This window comes from Orcinus orca, chromosome 1, assembly GCF_937001465.1.
Source record: "Orcinus orca chromosome 1, mOrcOrc1.1, whole genome shotgun sequence".
In the NCBI taxonomy this organism is placed as follows: domain Eukaryota; kingdom Metazoa; phylum Chordata; class Mammalia; order Artiodactyla; family Delphinidae; genus Orcinus; species Orcinus orca.
Window position 1 is genome coordinate 74,494,293 of NC_064559.1, and position 18,195 is coordinate 74,512,487.

The window sequence follows — 18,195 nt, forward strand, 5'->3', positions numbered from 1 at the left end:
ATCAGGCCCGTAGCAGCATAATGAGTGGATTCAGGTACAATGATTCTAAGTGAAATAAGTCACAGAGAAAAAGAAACATCATAAGGTATCACTACTACATGGAATGTAAACTTGGCTACACAGGAATTGAATTACAAAACAGAACAGGGTCTCTAATGTAGAAAACCAACTTATGCTTGCTTAAGGGGAAAGGTGAGTTGGGGTGCTGCATAAAACCAGAGATTGAAATTAGCACAGATACCTTTCCATAAGCCAAATATGTAAGAGACAAGAGCTACTCCTTGCTCAACGAAGTGGACTCAAGACGCCATATTAAACGCCTAAGAATATACCTGACTAGTAAGAATCTTAAAACCTATGAATTTATATGTCTCTGAAAGAGAATCAAGCGTGTGTACAGTGGCATAAACGCAGCAGTGATAGGATTGGTGAGGTTCGGTAAGCAAATGCAGACCCTTGGAAGTCATATTGCATGGTACCCATTCCATGGGTCTCAACTCTCCAGGTTTAAGGGATTCTTCCTTCAGCTAAAACATGCATGTGGAACCCAGAATATGATCCACCATGAGATCGGGAAACGTGTTCAAATGTGTCTCAGTTTTCGTCCCCTGGTACTCGGGTGCAACATTCCAGACGCTTTACTAAAACTCTCCTCACTTGGAGAGTCAGGGCCTTTAACCTCCTGTTTGGCCCAGTTTGCAATTTCTGCGGAAAATGAACAGGAATAGGGAGAACCAATGAGAGACTAGCTGGAGGTGTCTGGACGGGCAAATTTAACTCTCATTTCCCACCAGGAAGAGGAATTAACCAAAGGCTAAGCGTGCCGTATTGGAACCACACTAGGGCCTGAAGCCATCCTGCGGTGTTGCGGCCAGCTCACAAGAAAGCGATTTGAAGAAAGGAGCTCAGGGGCACTGTAATTCACAAACCTGCAGAGTTATAAATGACAGCTATCGTCCAAAAATATATTGAAGTAAGGCTGCCAAGAGGACTTGAAAGCGGGGCAGAATTGGAGGAAACCGATTTCAGGAGGTAGACTGGAATTGCATGTAAAGCATAGGAAAAGAGGCAGAACGTCCACAATGATGCACTTGGTCAAAAAGGGCGTATGCGTTTTTTCCTGAATATATTCAGGAAAAAACGCATACGCACTTTTTGGCCAAGCAAGGAAGCTTGCAAAGGAAATGTGCACTAAAATGAAGTCTCACTGCCTCCCGGTCAAAAGGGCCATCTGAAAAAAGTGTAAAATCCAGAAAGGCAGGACAGGCCATGGAGAACTGGGAGCCTTGTTATGCTGATGGGCGGAATGTAAATTGCCAACAGCCACTCTGAAGAAGTGTATGGTGTTTCCTGAAACATCTACAAAACAAAGCAACAGAGCCTAGGGCACTTCCACTTATGGTCCTATAGCTTAGGAAAATTAAAATCAAAAAGACACAGCCGCCCCAAACTTTGGGACGGCTCTGTTTACAAGAACCTCGTTTATGGTACAAGTTCAACATCACAGAAAGCGAAAAATGGATAAAGAATTTGTGGTACATATGTACAATGCAATATCACTCAGCAATGAAATCTATGTCATGAGGCCCGTAGCAGCATAATGAGTGGATTCAGGTACGGTGATTCTAAGTGAAATAAATCACAGAGATAAGGAAACATCATAAGATATCACTACTACACGGAATGTAAACTTGGCTACAAAGGAACTGAATTACAAAACAGAACAGGGTCTCAAATGCAGAAAACCAACTTATGCTTGCTTAAGGGGAAAGGTGAGTTGGGGTGCTGCATAAAACCAGAGATTGAAATTAGCACAGATACCATTCCATAAGCCAAATATGTAATAGACAAGAGCTACTCCTTGCTCAACGAAGTGGACTCAACACCCCATATTAAACGCCTAAGAATATACCTGACTAGTAAGAATCTTAAAACCTATGGATTTATATGTCTCTGAAAGAGAATCAAGCATGTGTACAGCCGCATAAACACAGCAGTGATAGGATTTGTGAGGTCCGGTGAGCAAATGCAGACCCTTTGAAGTCATATTGCATGGTACCCATTCCATGGGTCTCAACTCTCCAGGTTTAAGGGATTCTTCCTTCAGCTAAAACATGCATGCGGAACCCAGAGTATGATCCACCGTGTGATCGGGAAACGTGTTCAAATGTGTCTCAGTTTTCGTCCCCTGGTACTCGGGTGCAACATTCCAGATGCTTTACTAAAACTCTCCCCACTTGGAGAGTCAGGGCCTTTAACCTCCTTTTTGGCCCAGTTTGCAATTTCTTTGGAAAATGAACAGGAATAGGGAGAACCAATGAGAGACTAGCTGGAGGTGTCTGGACGGGCAAATTTAACTCTCATTTCCCACCAGGAAGAGGAATTAACCAAAGTCTCAGCATGCCATGCCGGAACAACACTAGGGCCTGAAGCAATCCTGCGGTGTTGCGGCCAGCTCACAAGAAAGCCAGTTGAAGAAAGGAGCTCAGGGGCACTGTCATTCACAAACCTGCAGATTTATAAATGACAGCTATCGTCCAAAAATATATAGAAGTAAGGCTGCCAAGAGGACTTGAAAGCGGGGCAGAATTGCAGGAAACCGATTTCAGGTGGTAGACTGTAATTGCATGTAAAGCATAGGAAAAGAGGCAGAACGTCCACAATGATGCACTTGGCCATAAAGGGCGTATGCGCTTTTTCCTGAATATATTCAGGAAAAAACGCATACGCCCTTTTTGGCCAACCAAGCAAGCTTGCAAAGGAAATCTGCACTACAATGAAGTCTCACTGCCCCCCGGTCAAAAGGGCCATCTGAAAAAAGTGTAAAATCCAGAAAGGCAGGACAGGCCATGGAGAACTGGGAGACTTGTTATGCTGATGGGCGGGATGTAAATTGCCAACAGCCACTCTGGAGAAGTGAATGGTGTTTCTTGAAACATCTAAGAAACAAAGCAACAGAGCCTAGGGCACTTCCACTTATGGTCCTATAGCTTAGGGAAATTAAAATCAAAAAGACACAGCCACCCCAAAGTTTTGGACGGCTCTGTTTACAAGAACCTCGTTTACGGTACAAGTTCAATATCATAGAAAGTGAAAAATGGATAAAGAAGTTTTGGTTCTTATGTACAATGCAATATCACACAGCAATGAAATCTATGTCATCAGGCCCGTAGCAGCATAATGAGTGGATTCAGGTACGATGATTCTAAGTGAAATAAGTCACACAGAAAATGAAACATCATAAGATATCACTACTACATGGAATGTAAACTTGGCTACAAAGGAACTGAATTACAAAACAGAACAGGGTCTCAAATGTAGAAAACCAACTTATCCTTGCTTAAGGGGAAAGGTGAGTTGGGGTGTTGCATAAAACCAGAGATTGAAATTAGCACAGATACCGTTCCATAAGCCAAATATGTAATAGACAAGAGCTACTCCTTGCTCAACGAAGTGGACTCAACACCCCATATTAAACGCCTAAGAATATACCTGACTAGTAAGAATTTTAAAACCTATGGATTTATATGTCTCTGAAAGAGAATCAAACATGTGTACAGCCACATAAACACAGCAGTGATAGGATTGGTGAGGTTCGGTGAGCAAATGCAGACCATTTGAAGTCATATTGCATGGTACCCATTCCATGGGTCTCAACTCTCCAGGTTTAAGGGATTCTTCCATCAGCTAAAACATGCATGTGTAACCCAGAGTATGATCCACGGTGTGATCGGGAAACGTGTTCAAATGTGTCTCAGTTTTCGTCCCCTGGTACTCGCGTGCAACATTCCAGACGCTTTACTAACACTCTCCCCACTTGGAGAGTCAGTGCCTTTAACCTCCTGTTTGGCCTAGTTTGCAATTTCTGCGGAAAACGTACAGGAACAGGGAGAACCAATGAGAGACTAGCTGGAGGTGTCTGGAAGGGCAAATTTAACTCACATTTCCCACCAGGAAGAGGGATTAACCAAAGGCTCAGCGTGCCATGCCGGAACCACACTAGGGCCTGAAGCAATCCTGCGGTGTTGCGGCCAGCTCACAAGAAAGCGAGATGAAGAAAGGAGCTCAGGGACACTGTAATTCACAAACCTGCAGAGTTATAAATGACAGCTATCGTCCAAAAATATATTGAAGTAAGGCTGCCAAGAGGACTTGAAAGCGGGGCAGAATTGCAGGAAACCGATTTCAGGAGGTAGACTGGAATTGCATGTAAAGCATAGGAAAAGAGGCAGAACATCCGCAATGATGCACTTGGCCAAAAAGGGCGTATACGTTTTTTCATGAATATATTCAGGAAGAAACGCATACGCCCCTTTAGGCCAACCAATCAAGCTTGCAAAGGAAATCTGCACTACAATGAAGTCTCGCTTCCCCCCGGTCAAAAGGGCCATCTGAAAAAATTGTAAAATCCAGAACGGCAGGACAGGCCATGGAGAACTGGGAGCCTTGTTATGCTGATGGGCGGGATGTAAATTGCCAACAGCCACTCTGGAGAAGTGTATGGTGTTTCCTAAACATCTAAACAACAAAGCAACAGAGCGTAGGGCACTTCCACTTATGGTCCTATAGCTTAGGGAAATTAAAATCAAAAAGACACAGCCACCCCAAAGTTTGGGATGGCTCTGTTTACAAGAACCTCGTTTATGGTACAAGTTCAATATCGCAGAAAGCGAGAAACGGATAAAGACGTTGTGGTACTTACGTACAATGCAATATCACTCAGCAATGAAATCTATGTCATCAGGCCGTTAGCAGCATAATGAGTGGATTCAGGTACGATGATTCTAAGTGAAATAAGTCACACAGAAAAAGAAACATCATAAGATATCACTAATACACGGAATGTAAACTTGGCTACACAAGAACTGAATTACAAAACAGAACAGGGTCTCAAACGTAGAAAACCAACTTATGCTTGCTTAAGGGGAAAGGTGAGTTGGGGTGCTGCATAAAACCAGAGATTGAAATTAGCACAGATACCGTTCCATAAGCCAAATATGTAATAGACAAGAGCTACTCCTTGCTCAACGAAGTGGACTCAACACCCCATATTAAACGCCTACGAATATACATGACTAGTAAGAATCTAACAACCTATGGATTTATATGTCTCCGAAAGAGAATCAAGCGTGTGTACAGCGGCATAAACGCAGCAGTGATAGGATTGTTGAGGTTCGGTGAGCAAATGCAGACCCTTTGAAGTCATATTGCATGGTACCCATTCCATGGGTCTCAACTCTACAGGTTTAAGGGATTCTTCCTTCAGCTAAAACATTCATGTGGAACCCAGAGTATGATCCACCGTGTGATCAGGAAACGTGTCAAATGTGTCTCAGTTTTCGTCCTCTGGTACTCGGGTGCAACATTCCAGACGCTTTACTAACACTCTCCTCACTTGGAGAGTCAGTGCCTTTAACCTCCTCTTTGGCCCAGTTTGCAATTTCTGCGTAAGATGAACACGAATAGGGAGAACCAATGAGAGACTAGCTGGAGGTGTCTGGACGGGCAAATTTAACTCTCATTTCCCACCAGGAAGAGGAATTAACCAAAGGCTCAGCGTGCCATGCCGGAACCACACTAGGGCCTGAAGCAATCCTGCGGCGTTGCGGCCAGCTCACAAGAAAGCGAGTTGAAGAAAGGAGCTCAGGGGCACTGTCATTCACAAACCTGCAGAGTTATAAATGACAGCTATCGTCCAAAAATATATTGAAGTAAGGCTGCCAAGAGGACTTGAAAGCGGGGCAGAATTGCCGGAAACCGATTTCAGGAGGTAGACTGGAATTGCATGTAAAGCATAGGAAAAGAGGCAGAACGTCCACAATGATGCACTTGGCCAAAAAGGGCGTATGCGTTTTTTCCTGAATATATTCAGGAAAAAACGCATACGCCCTTTTTGGCCAACCAAGCAAGCTTGCAAAGGAAATCTGCACTACAATAAAGTCTCACTGCCCCCCGGTCAAAAGGGCCATCTGAAAAAGTGTAAAATCCAGAAAGGCAGGACAGGCCATGGAGACCTGGGAGCCTTGTTATGCTGATGGGTGGGATGGAAATTGCCAACAGCCACTCTGGAGAAGTGTATGGTGTTTCCTGAAACATCTAAAAAACAAAGCAACAGAGCCTAGGGCACTTCCACTTATGGTCCTATAGCTTAGGGAAATTAAAATAAAAAATACACAGCCACCCCAAAGTTTGGGATGGCTCTGTTTACAAGAACCTCGTTTACGGTACAAGTTCAATATCACAGAAAGCGAAAAATGGTTAAAGAAGTTCGGGTATATACGCCCAATGCAATATCACTCAGCAATGATATCTATGTCATCGGGCCCGTAGCAGCATAATGAGTGGATTCAGGTACAATGATTCTAACTGAAATATGTCACACAGAAAAAGAAACATCATTAGATATCACTACTACATGGAATGTAAACTTGGCTACACAGGAACTGAATTACAAAAGAGAACAGGGTCTCAAATGTAGAAAAGCAACTTATGCTTGCTTAAGGGGAAAGGTGAGTTGGGGTGCTGCATAAAAGTAGAGATTGAAATTAACACAGATACCGTTCCATAAGCCAAATATGGAATAATCAAGAGCTACTCCTTGCTCAACGAAGTGGATTCAAGACGCCATATTAAATGCCTAAGAATATACCTAGCTAGTAAGAACCTTAAAACCTATGGATATATATGTCTCCAAAAGAGAATCAAGCATGTGTACAGTGGCATAAACGCAGCAGTGATAGGATTGGTGAGGTTCGGTGAGCAAATGCAGACCCTTTGAAGTCATATTGCATGGTACCCATTCCATGGGTCTCAACTCTCCAGGTTTAAGGGATTCTTCCTTCAGCTAAAACATGCATGTGGAACCCAGAGTATGATCCACCGTGTGATCGGGAAACGTGTTCAAATGTGTCTCAGTTTTCGTCCCCTGGTACTCGGCTGCAACATTCCAGATGCTTTACTAACACTCTCCCCACTTGGAGAGTCAGTTCCTTTAACCTCCTGTTTGGCCCATTTTGCAATTTCTGTGGAAAATGAACAGGAATAGGGAGAACCAATGAGAGACTAGCTGGAGGTGTCTGGACGGGCAAATTTAACTCTCATTTCCCACCAGGAAGAGGAATTAACCAAAGGCTTAATGTGCCATGCCGGAACCACACTAGGGCCTGAAGCAATCCTGCGGTGTTGCGGCCAGCTAACAAGAAAGCGAGTTGAAGACAGGAGCTCAGGGGCACTGTAATTCACAAACCTGCAGAGTTATAAATGTCAGCTATCGTCCAAAAATATATTGAAGTAAGGCTGCCAAGAGGACTTGAAAGCGGGGCAGAATTGCAGGAAAGCGATTTCAGGAGGTAGACTGGAATTGCATGTAAAGCATAGGAAAAGAGGCAGAACGTCCACAACGATGCACTTGGCCAAAAAGTGCGTATGCATTTTTTCCTGAATATATTCAGGAAAAACGCATACGCCCTTTTTGGCCAACCAAGCAAGCTTGCAAAGGAAATCTGCACTACAATGAAGTCTTACTGCCCTCTGGTCAAAAGGGCCATCTGAAAAAAGTGTAAAATTCAGAAAGGCAGGACAGGCCATGGAGAACTGGGAGCCTTGTTATGCTGATGGGCGGGATGTAAATTGCCAACAGCCACTCTGGAGAAGTGTATGGTGTTTCCTGAAACATCTAAGAAACAAAGCAACAGAGCCTAGGGCACTTCCACTTATGGTCCTATAGCTTAGGGAAATTAAAATCAAAAAGACACAGCCACCCCAAAGTTTGGGACGGCTCTGTTTACAAGAACTTCCTGTGCGGTACAAGTTCAATATCACAGAAAGCGAAAAATGGATAAAGAAGTTGTGGTACTTACGTATAATGCAATATCACTCAGCAATGAAATCTATGTCATCAGGCCCGTAGCAGCATAATGAGTGGATTCAGGTACGATGATTCTAAGTGAAATAAGTCACAGAGAAAAAGAAACATCATAAGATATCACTAATACACGGAATGTAAACTTGGATACACAGGAACTGAATTACAAAACAGAACAGGGTCTCAAATGTAGAAAACCAACTTATGCTTGCTTAAGGGGAAAGGTGAGTTGGGGTGCTGCATAAAACCAGAGATTGAAATTAGCACAGATACCGTTCCATAAGCCAAATATGTAATAGACAAGAGCTACTCCATGCTCAACGAAGTGGACACAACACCCCATATTAAACGCCTAAGAATATACCTGACTAGTAAGAATCTTACAACCTATGGATTTATATGTCTCCGAAAGAGAAACAAGCGTGTGTTCACCAGCATAAATGCAGCAGTGATAGGATTGGTGAGGTTCGGTGAGCAAATGCAGACCCTTTGAAGTCATATTGCATGGTACCCATTCCATGGGACTCAACTCTCCAGGTTTAAGGGATTCTTCCTTCAGCTAAAACATGCATGTGGAACCCAGAGTATGATCTACCATGTGATCGGGAAACGTGTTCAAATGTGTCTCAGTTTTCATCCCCTGGTACTCGGGTGCAACATACCAGACGCTTTACTAACACTCTCCCCACTTGGAGAGTCAGTGCCTTTAACCTCCTGTTTGGCCCAGTTTGCAATTTCTGTTGAAAATGAACAGGAATAGGGAGAACCAATGAGAGACTAGCTGGAGGTGTCTGGACGGGCAAATTTAACTCTCATTTCCCACCAGGAAGAGGAATTAACCAAAGGCTTAACGTGCCATGCCGGAACCACACTAGGGCCTGAAGCAATCCAGTGGTGTTGTGGCCAGCTCACAAGAAAGCGAGTTGAAGAAAGGAGCTCAGGGGCACTGTCATTCACAAACTTGCAGAGTTATAAATGACAGCTATCGTCCAAAAATATATTGAAGTAAGGCTGCCAAGAGGACTTGAAAGCGGGGCAGAATTGTAGGAAACCGATTTGAGGAGGTAGACTGGAATTGCATGTAAAGCATAGGAAAAGAGGCAGAACATCCGCAATGATGCAGTTGGCCAAAAAGGGCGTATGCGTTTTTTCATGAATATATTCAGGAAGAAACGCATATGCCCCTTTAGGCCAACTAAGCAAGCTTGCAAAGGAAATCTGCACTACAATGAAGTCTCGCTTCCCCCCGGTCAAAAGGGCCATCTGAAAAAATTGTAAAATCCAGAAAGGCAGGACAGGCCATGGAGAACTGGGAGCCTTGTTATGCTGATGGGTGGGATGTAAATTGCCAACAGCCACTCTGGAGAAGTGTATGGTATTTCCTAAACATCTAAACAACAAAGCAACAGAGCCTAGGGCACTTCCACTTATGGTCCTATAGCTTAGGGAAATTAAAATCAAAAAGACACAGCCACCCCAAAGTTTGGGACGGCTCTGTTTACAAGAACCTCGTTTATGGTACAAGTTCAATATCGCAGAAAGCGAAAAATGGATAAAGACGTTGTGGTACTTACGTACAATGAAATATCACTCAGCAATGAAATCTATGTCATCAGGCCCGTAGCAGCATAATGAGTGGATTCAGGTACGATGATTCTAAGTGAAATAAGTCACACAGAAAAAGAAACATAATAAGATATCACTAATACACGGAATGTAAACTTGGCTACACAGCAACTGAATTACAAAACAGAACAGGGTCTCAAATGTAGAAAACCAACTTATGCTTGCTTAAGGGGAAAGGTGAGTTGGGGTGCTGCATAAAACCAGAGATTGAAATTAGCACAGATACCATTCCATAAGCCAAATATGTAATAGACAAGAGCTACTCCTTGCTCAACGAAGTGGACTCAACACCCCATATTAAACGCCTACGAATATACCTGACTAGTAAGAATCTAACAACCTATGGATTTATATGTCTCCGAAAGAGAATGAAGCGTGTGTACAGCGGCATAAACGAAGCAGTGATAGGATTGTTGAGGTTTGGTGAGCAAATGTAGACCCTTTGAAGTCATATTGCATGGTACCCATTCCATGGGTCTCTACTCTCCAGGTTTAAGGGATTCTTCCTTCAGCTAAAACATGCATGTGGAACCCAGAGTATGATCCACCGTGTGATCGGGAAACGTGTTCTAATGTGTCTCAGTTTTCGTCCTCTGATACTCGGGTGCAACATTCCAGACGCTTTACTAACACTCTCCCCACTTGGAGAGTCAGTGCCTTTAACCTCCTGTTTGGCCCAGTTTGCAATTTCTGCGTAAGATGAACAAGAATAGGGAGAACCAATGAGAGACTAGCTGGAGGTGTCTGGACGGGCAAATTTAACTCTCATTTCCACCAGGAAGAGGAATTAAGCAAAGACTCAGCGTGCCATGCCGGAGCTACACTAGGGCCTGAAGCAATCCTGCGGTGTTGCGGCCACCTCACAAGAAAGCGAGTTGAAGAAAGGAGCTCAGGGACACTGTAATTCACAAACCTGCAGAGTTATAAATGACAGCTATCATCCAAAAATATATTGAAGTAAGGCTGCCAAGAGGACTTGAAAGCGGGGCAGAATTGCAGGAAACTGATTTCAGGAGGTAGACTGGAATTGCATGTAAAGCATAGGAAAAGAGGCAGAACGTCCACAATGATGCACTTGGCCAAAAAGGGCGTATGCGTTTTTTCCTGAATATATTCAGGAAAAAAAGCATACGCCCTTTTTGGCCAACCAAGCAAGCTTGCAAAGGAAATCTGCACTACAATAAAGTCTCACAGCCCCCCGGTCAAAAGGGCCATCTGAAAAAAGTGTAAAATCCACAATGGCAGGACAGGCCATGGAGAACTGGGAGCCTTGTTATGCTGATGGGCGGGATGTAAATTGCCAACAGACACTCTGGAGAAGTGTATGGTGTTTCCTGGAACATCTAAAAAACAAAGCAACAGAGCCTAGGGCACTTCCACTTGTGGTCCTATAGATTAGGGAAACTAAAATCAAAAAGATACAGCCACCCCAAAATTTGGGACAGCTCTGTTTACAAGAACCTCGTTTACGGTACAAGTTCAATATCACAGAAAGCGAAAAATGGATAAAGAAGTTGTGGTACATATGTACAATGCAATATCACTCAGCAATGAAATCTATGTCATCAGGCCCGTAGCAGCATAATGAGTGGATTCAGGTACGATGATTCTAAGTGAAATAAGTCACAGAGAAAAAGAAACATCATAAGATATCACTACTACACGGAATGTAAACTTGGCTACACAGGAACTGAATTACAAAACAGAACAGTGTCTCAAATGTAGAAAACCAACTTATGCTTGCTTAAGGGGAAAGGTGAGTTGGGGTGCTGCATAAAACCAGAGATTGAAATGAGCACAGATACTGTTCCATAAGCCAAATATGTAATAGACAAGAGCTACTCCTTGCTCAACGAAGTGGACTCAGCAACACATATTAAACACCTAAGAATATACCTGACTAGTAAGAATCTTAAAACCTATGGATTTATATGTCTCCGAAAGAGAATCAAGCGTGTGTAAAGCGGCATAAACGCAGCAGTGATAGGATTGCGGAGGTTCGGTGAGGAAATGCAGACCCTTTGAAGTCATATTGCATGGTACCCATTCCATGGGTCTCAACTCTCCAGGTTTAAGGGATTCTTCCTTCAGCTAAAACATGCATGTGGAACCCAGAGTATGATCCACCGTGTGATCGGGAAACGTGTTCAAATGTGTCTCAGTTTTCGTCCCCTGGTACTCGGGTGCAACATTCCGGATGCTTTACTAACACTCTCCCCACTTGGAGAGTCAGTGCCTTTAACCTCCTGTTTGGCCCAGTTTGCAATTTCTGCGGAAAATGAACAGGAATAGGGAGAACCAATGAGAGACCAGCTGGAGGTGTCTTGACGGGCAAATTTAACTCTCATTTCCCACCAGGAAGAGGAATTAACCAAAGGCTCAATGTGCCATGCCGGAACCACACTAGGGACTGAAGCAATCCTGCGGTGTTTCGGCCAGCTCACAAGAAAGCGACTTGAAGAAAGCAGCTCGGGGCACTGTAATTCACAAACCTGCAGAGTTATAAATGACAGCTATCGTCCAAACATATATTGAAGTAAGGCTGCCAAGAGGACTTGAAAGCGGGGCAGAATTGCAGGAAACCGATTTCAGGAGGTAGACTGGAATTGCATGTAGAGAATAGGAAAAGAGGCAAGACGTCCACAATGATGCACTTGGCCAAAAAGGGCGTATGCGTTTTTTCCTGAATATATTCAGGAAAAAACGCATACGCCCTTTTTGGCCAACCAAGCAAGCTTGCAAAGGAAATCTGTACTACAATGAAGTATCACTGCCCCCCGGTCAAAAGGGCCATCTGAAAAAAGTGTAAAATCCAGAAAGGCAGGACAGGCCATGGAGAAATGGGAGCCTTGTTATGCTGATGTGCAGGATGTAATTTGCCAACAGCCAATCTGGAGAAGTGTATGGTGTTTCCTGAAACATCTACAAAACAAAGCAACAGAGCCTAGGGCACTTCCACTTATGGTCCTATAGCTTAGGGAAATTAAAATCAAAAAGACACAGCCACCCCAAAGTTTGGGACGGCTCTGTTTACAAGAACCTCGTGTAGGGTACAAGTTCAATATCACAGAAAGCGAAAAATGGATAAAGAAGTTGTGGTACTTACGTACAATGCAATATCACTCAGCAATGAAATCTATGTCATCAGGCCCGTAGCAACATAATGAGTGGATTCAGGTACGATGATTCTACGTGAAATAAGTCACACAGAAAAAGAAACATCATAAGATATCACTAATACACGGAATGTAAACTTGGTTACACAGGAACTGAATTACAAAACAGAACAGGGTCTCAAATGTAGAAAACCAACTTATGCTTGCTTAAGGGGAAAGGTGAGTTGGGGTGCTGCATAAAACCAGAGATTGAAATTAGCACAGATACCGTTCCATAAGCCAAATATGTAATAAGAAGAGATACTCCTTGCATACCGAAGTGGACTCAACACCCCATATTAAACGCCTACGAATATACCTGACTAATAAGAATCTTAAAACCTATGGAATTTTATGTCTCCGAAAGAGAATCAGGCATGTGTACAGTGGCATAAACGCAGCAGGGATAGGATTGGTGAGGTCCGGTGAGCAAATGCAGACCCTTTGAATTCATATAGCATGGTACCCATTCCATGGTTCTCAACTCTCCAGGTTTAAGGGATTCTTCCTTCAGCTAAAACATGCATGTGGAACCCAGAGTATGATCCACTGTGTGATCGGGAAACGTGTTCAAATGTGTCTCAGTTTTCGTCCCCTGGTACTCGGGTGCAACATTCCAGACGCTTTACTAATACTCTCCCCACTTGGAGAGTCAAGGCCTTTAACCTCCTGTTTGGCCCAGTTTGCAATTTCTGCGTAAGATGAACAGGAATAGGGAGAACCAATGAGAGACTAGCCAGAGGTGTCTTGACGGGCAAATTTAACTCTCATTTCCCACCAGGAAGAGGAATTAACCAAAGTCTCAGCATGCCGTGCCGGAACCACACTAGGGCCTGAAGCAATCCTGCGGTGTTGCGGCCAGCTCACAAGAAAGCGAGTTGAAGAAAGGAGCTCAGGGACACAGTAATTCACAAACCTGCAGATTTATAAATGACAGCTATCGTCCAAAAATATATTGAAGTAAGGCTGCCAAGAGGACTTGAAAGCGGGGCAGAATTGCAGGAAACCGATTTCAGGAGGTAGACTGGAATTGCATGTAAAGCATAGGAAAAGAGGCAGAACGTCCACAATGATGCACTTGGCCAAAAAGGGCGTATGCGCTTTTTCCTGAATATATTCAGGAAAAAACGCATACGCCCTTTTTGGCCAACCAAGCAAGCTTGCAAAGGAAATCTGCACTACAATGAAGTCTCACTGCCCCCCGGTCAAAAGGGCCATCTGAAAAAAGTGTAAAATCCACAATGGCAGGACAGGCCATGGAGAACTGGGAGCCTTGTTATGCTGATGGGCGGGATGTAAATTGCCAACAGCCACTCTGGAGAAGTGTATGGTGTTTCCTGAAACATCTAAAAAACAAAGCAACAGAGCCTAGGGCACTTCCACTTGTGGTCCTATAGATTAGGGAAACTAAAATCAAAAAGATACGGCCACCCCAAAGTTTGGGACAGCTCTGTTTACAAGAACCTCGTTTACGGTACAAGTTCAATATCACAGAAAGCGAAAAATGGATAAAGAAGTTGTGGTACTTATGTACAATGCAATATCACTCAGCAATGAAATCTATGTCATCAGGCCCATAGCAGCATAATGAGTGGATTCAGGTACGATGATTCTAAGTGAAATAAGTCACAGAGAAAAAGAAACATCATAAGATATCACTACTACACGGAATGTAAACTTGGCTACACAGGAACTGAATTACAAAACAGAACAGTGTCTCAAATGTAGAAAACCAACTTATGCTTGCTTAAGGGGAAAGGTGAGTTGGGGTGCTGCATAAAACCAGAGATTGAAATGAGCACAGATACCGTTCCATAAGCCAAATATGTAACAGACAAGAGCTACTCCTTGCTCAACGAAGTGGACTCAACACCCCATATTAAACGCCTAAGAATATACCTGACTAGTAAGAATCTTAAAGCCTATGTATTTATATGTCTCCTAAAGAGAATCAAGCACGTGTACAGTGGTATAAACGCAGCAGTGATAGGATTGGTGAGGTTCGGTGAGCAAATGCAGACCCTTTCAAGTCATATTGCATAGTACCCATTCCATGGGTCTCAATTCTCCAGGTTTAAGGGATTCTTCCTTCAGCTAAAACATGCATCTGGAACCCAGAGTATGATCCACCGTGTGATCGGGAAATGTGTTCAAATGTGTCTCAGTTTTCGTCCCCTGGTTCTCGGGTGCAACATTGCAGATGCTTTACAAACACTCTCCCCACTTGGAGAGTCAGTGCCTTTAACCTCCTCTTTGGTCCAGTTTGCAATTAGTGCATAAGATAAACAGGAATAGGGAGAACCAATGAGAGACTAGTTGGAGGTGTCTGGACGGGCAAATTTAACTCTCATTTCCCACCAGGAAGAGGAATTAACCAAAGGCTCTGCATGCCGTGCCGGAACCACACTAGGGGCTGAAGCAATCCTGCGGTGTTGCAGCCAGCTCACAAGAAAGGGCCTTGAAGAAAGGAGCTCAGGGGCACTGTCATTCACAAACCTGCAGAGTTATAAATGGCAGCTATCGTCCAAAAATATATTGAAGTAAGGCTGCCAAGAGGACTTGAAAGCGGGGCAGAATTGCAGGAAACCGATTTCAGGAGGTAGACAGGAATTGCATGTAAAGCATAAGAAAAGAGGCAGAACGTCCAAAATGATGCACTTGGCCACAAAGGGCGTATGCGTTTTTTCCTGAATATATTCAGGAAAAAACGCATATGCCCTTTTTGGCCAACCAAGCAAGCTTGCAAAGGAAATCTGAACTACAATAAAGTCTCACTGCCCCCCTGTCAAAAGGGCCATCTGAAAAAACTGTAAAATCCAGAAAGGCAGGACAGGCCATGGAGAACTGGGAGCCTTGTTATGCTGATGGGCGGGATGTAAATTGCCAACAGACACTCTGGAGAAGTGTATGGTGTTTCCTGAAACATCTACAAAACAAAGCAACAGAGCCTAGGGCATTTCCACTTATGGTCCTATAGCTTAGGGAAATTAAAATCAAAAAGACACAGCCACCCCAAAGTTTGGGACGGCTTTGTTTACAAGAACCTCTTGTACGGTACAAGATCAATATCACAGAAAGCAAAAATTGGATAAAGAAGTTGTGGTACTTACGTACAATGCAATATCACTCAGCAATGAAATCTATGTCATCAGGCCCATAGCAGCATAATGAGTGGATTCAGGTACGATGATTCTAAGTGAAATAAGTCACACAGAAAAAGAAACATCATAAGATATCACTACTACACGGAATGTAAACTTGGCTACACAGGAACTGAATTACAAAACAGAACAGGGTCTCAAATGTAGAAAACCAACTTATGCTTGCTTAAGGGGAAAGGTGAGTTGGGGTGCTGCATAAAACCAGAGATTGAAATTAGCACAGATACCGTTCCATAAGCCAAATATGTAATAGACAAGAGCTACTCCTTGCTCAAGGAAGTGGACTCAACACCCCATATTAAATGCCTAAGAATATACCTGACTAGTAAGAATCTTAAAACCTATGGATTTATATGTCTCCGAAAGAGAATCAAGCGTGTGTACAGCGGCATAAACGCAGCAGTGATAGGATTGTTGAGATTCGGTGAGCAAATGCAAACCCTTTCAAGTCATATTGCATGGTACCCATTCCATGGGTCTCAACTCTCCAGGTTTAAGGGATTCTTCCTTCAGCTAAAACATGCATGTGGAACCCAGAGTATGATCCACCATGTGATCGGGAAACGTGTTCAAATGTGTCTCAGTTTTCGTCCCCTGGTAATCGGGTGCAACATTCCAGACGCTTTACTAACACTCACCCCACTTGGAGAGTCAGGGCCTTTAACCTCCTGTTTGGCCCAGTTTGCAATTTCTGCGGAAAATGAACAGGAATAGGGAGAACCAATGAGAGCCTAGCTGGAGGTGTCTGGACGGGCAAATTTAACTCTCATTTCCCACCAGGAAGAGGGATTAACCAAAGGCTCAGCGTGCCATGCCGGAACCACACTAGGGCCTGAAGCAATCCTGCGGTGTTGCGGCGAGCTCACAAGAAAGCGAGTTGAAGAAAGGAGCTCAGGGGCACTGTAATTCACAAACCTGCTGAGTTATAAATGACAGCTATCGTCCAAAAATATATTGAAGTAAGGCTGCCAAGAGTACTTGAAAGCGGGACAGAATTGCAGGAAACCGATTTCAGGAGGTAGATTGGAATTGCATGGAAAGCATAAGAAAAGAGGCAGAACGTCCACAATGATGCACTTGGCCAAAATGGCGTATGCGTTTTTTCCTGAATATATTCAGGGAAAAACGCATACGCACGTTTTGCCAACCAAGCAAGCTTGCAAAAGAAATCTGCACTACAATGAAGTCTCACTGCTACACGGTCAAAAGGGCCATCTGAAAAAAGTGTAAAATCCAGAAAGGCAGGACAGGCCATGGAGAACTGGGAGCCTTGTTATGCTGATGGGCGGGATGTAAATTGCCAACAGCCACTCTGGAGAAGTGTATGGTGTTTCCTGAAACATCTAAGAAACAAAGCAACAGAGCCTAGGGCACTTCCACTTATGGTCCTATAGCTTAGGGAAATTAAAATCAAAAAGACACAGCCATCCCAAATTTTGGGACGGCTCTGTTTACAAGAACCTTGTTTACAGTACAAGTTCAATATCACAGAAAGCGAAAAATGGATAAAGAAGTTGTGGTACTTACGTACAATGCAATATCACTCAGCAATGAAATCTATGTCATCAGGTCCATAGCAGCATAATGAGTGGATTCAGGTACGATGATTCTAAGTGAAATAAGTCACACAGAAAAAGAAACATCATAACATATCACTACTACACGGAATGTAAACTTGGCTACACAGGAACTGAATTACAAAACAGAACAGGGTCTCAAATGTAGAAAACCAACTTATGCTTGCTTAAGGGGAAAGGTGAGTTGGAGTGCTGCATAAAACCAGAGATTGAAATTAGCACAGATACCATTCCATAAGCCAAATATGTAACAGACAAGAGCTACTCCTTGCTCAACGAAGTGGACTCAACACCCCATATTAAACGCCTAAGAATATATCTGACTAGTAAGAATCTTAAAACCTATGGATTTATATGTCTCTGAAAGAGAATCAAGGCAAGTGTACAGTGGCATAAACGCAGCAGTGATAGGATTGGTGAGGTTCGGTGAGCAAATGCAAACCCTTTGAAGTCATATTGCATGGTACCCATTCCATGGGTCTCAACTCTCCAGGTTTAAGGGATTCTTCCTTCAGCTAAAACATGCATGTGGAACCCAGAGTATGATCCACCGTGTGATCGGGAAACGTGTTCAAATGTGTCTCAGTTTTCGTCCCCTGGTTCTCGGGTGCAACATTCCAGACGCTTTACTAACACTCTCCCCACTTGGAGAGTCAGTGCCTTTAACCTCCTGTTTGGCCCAGTTTGCAATTTCTGCGTAAGATGAACAGGAATAGGGAGAACCAATGAGAGACTAGCTGGGGGTGTCTGGACGGGCAAATTTAACTCTCATTTCCCACCAGGAAGAGGAATTAACCAAAAGCTCAGCGTGC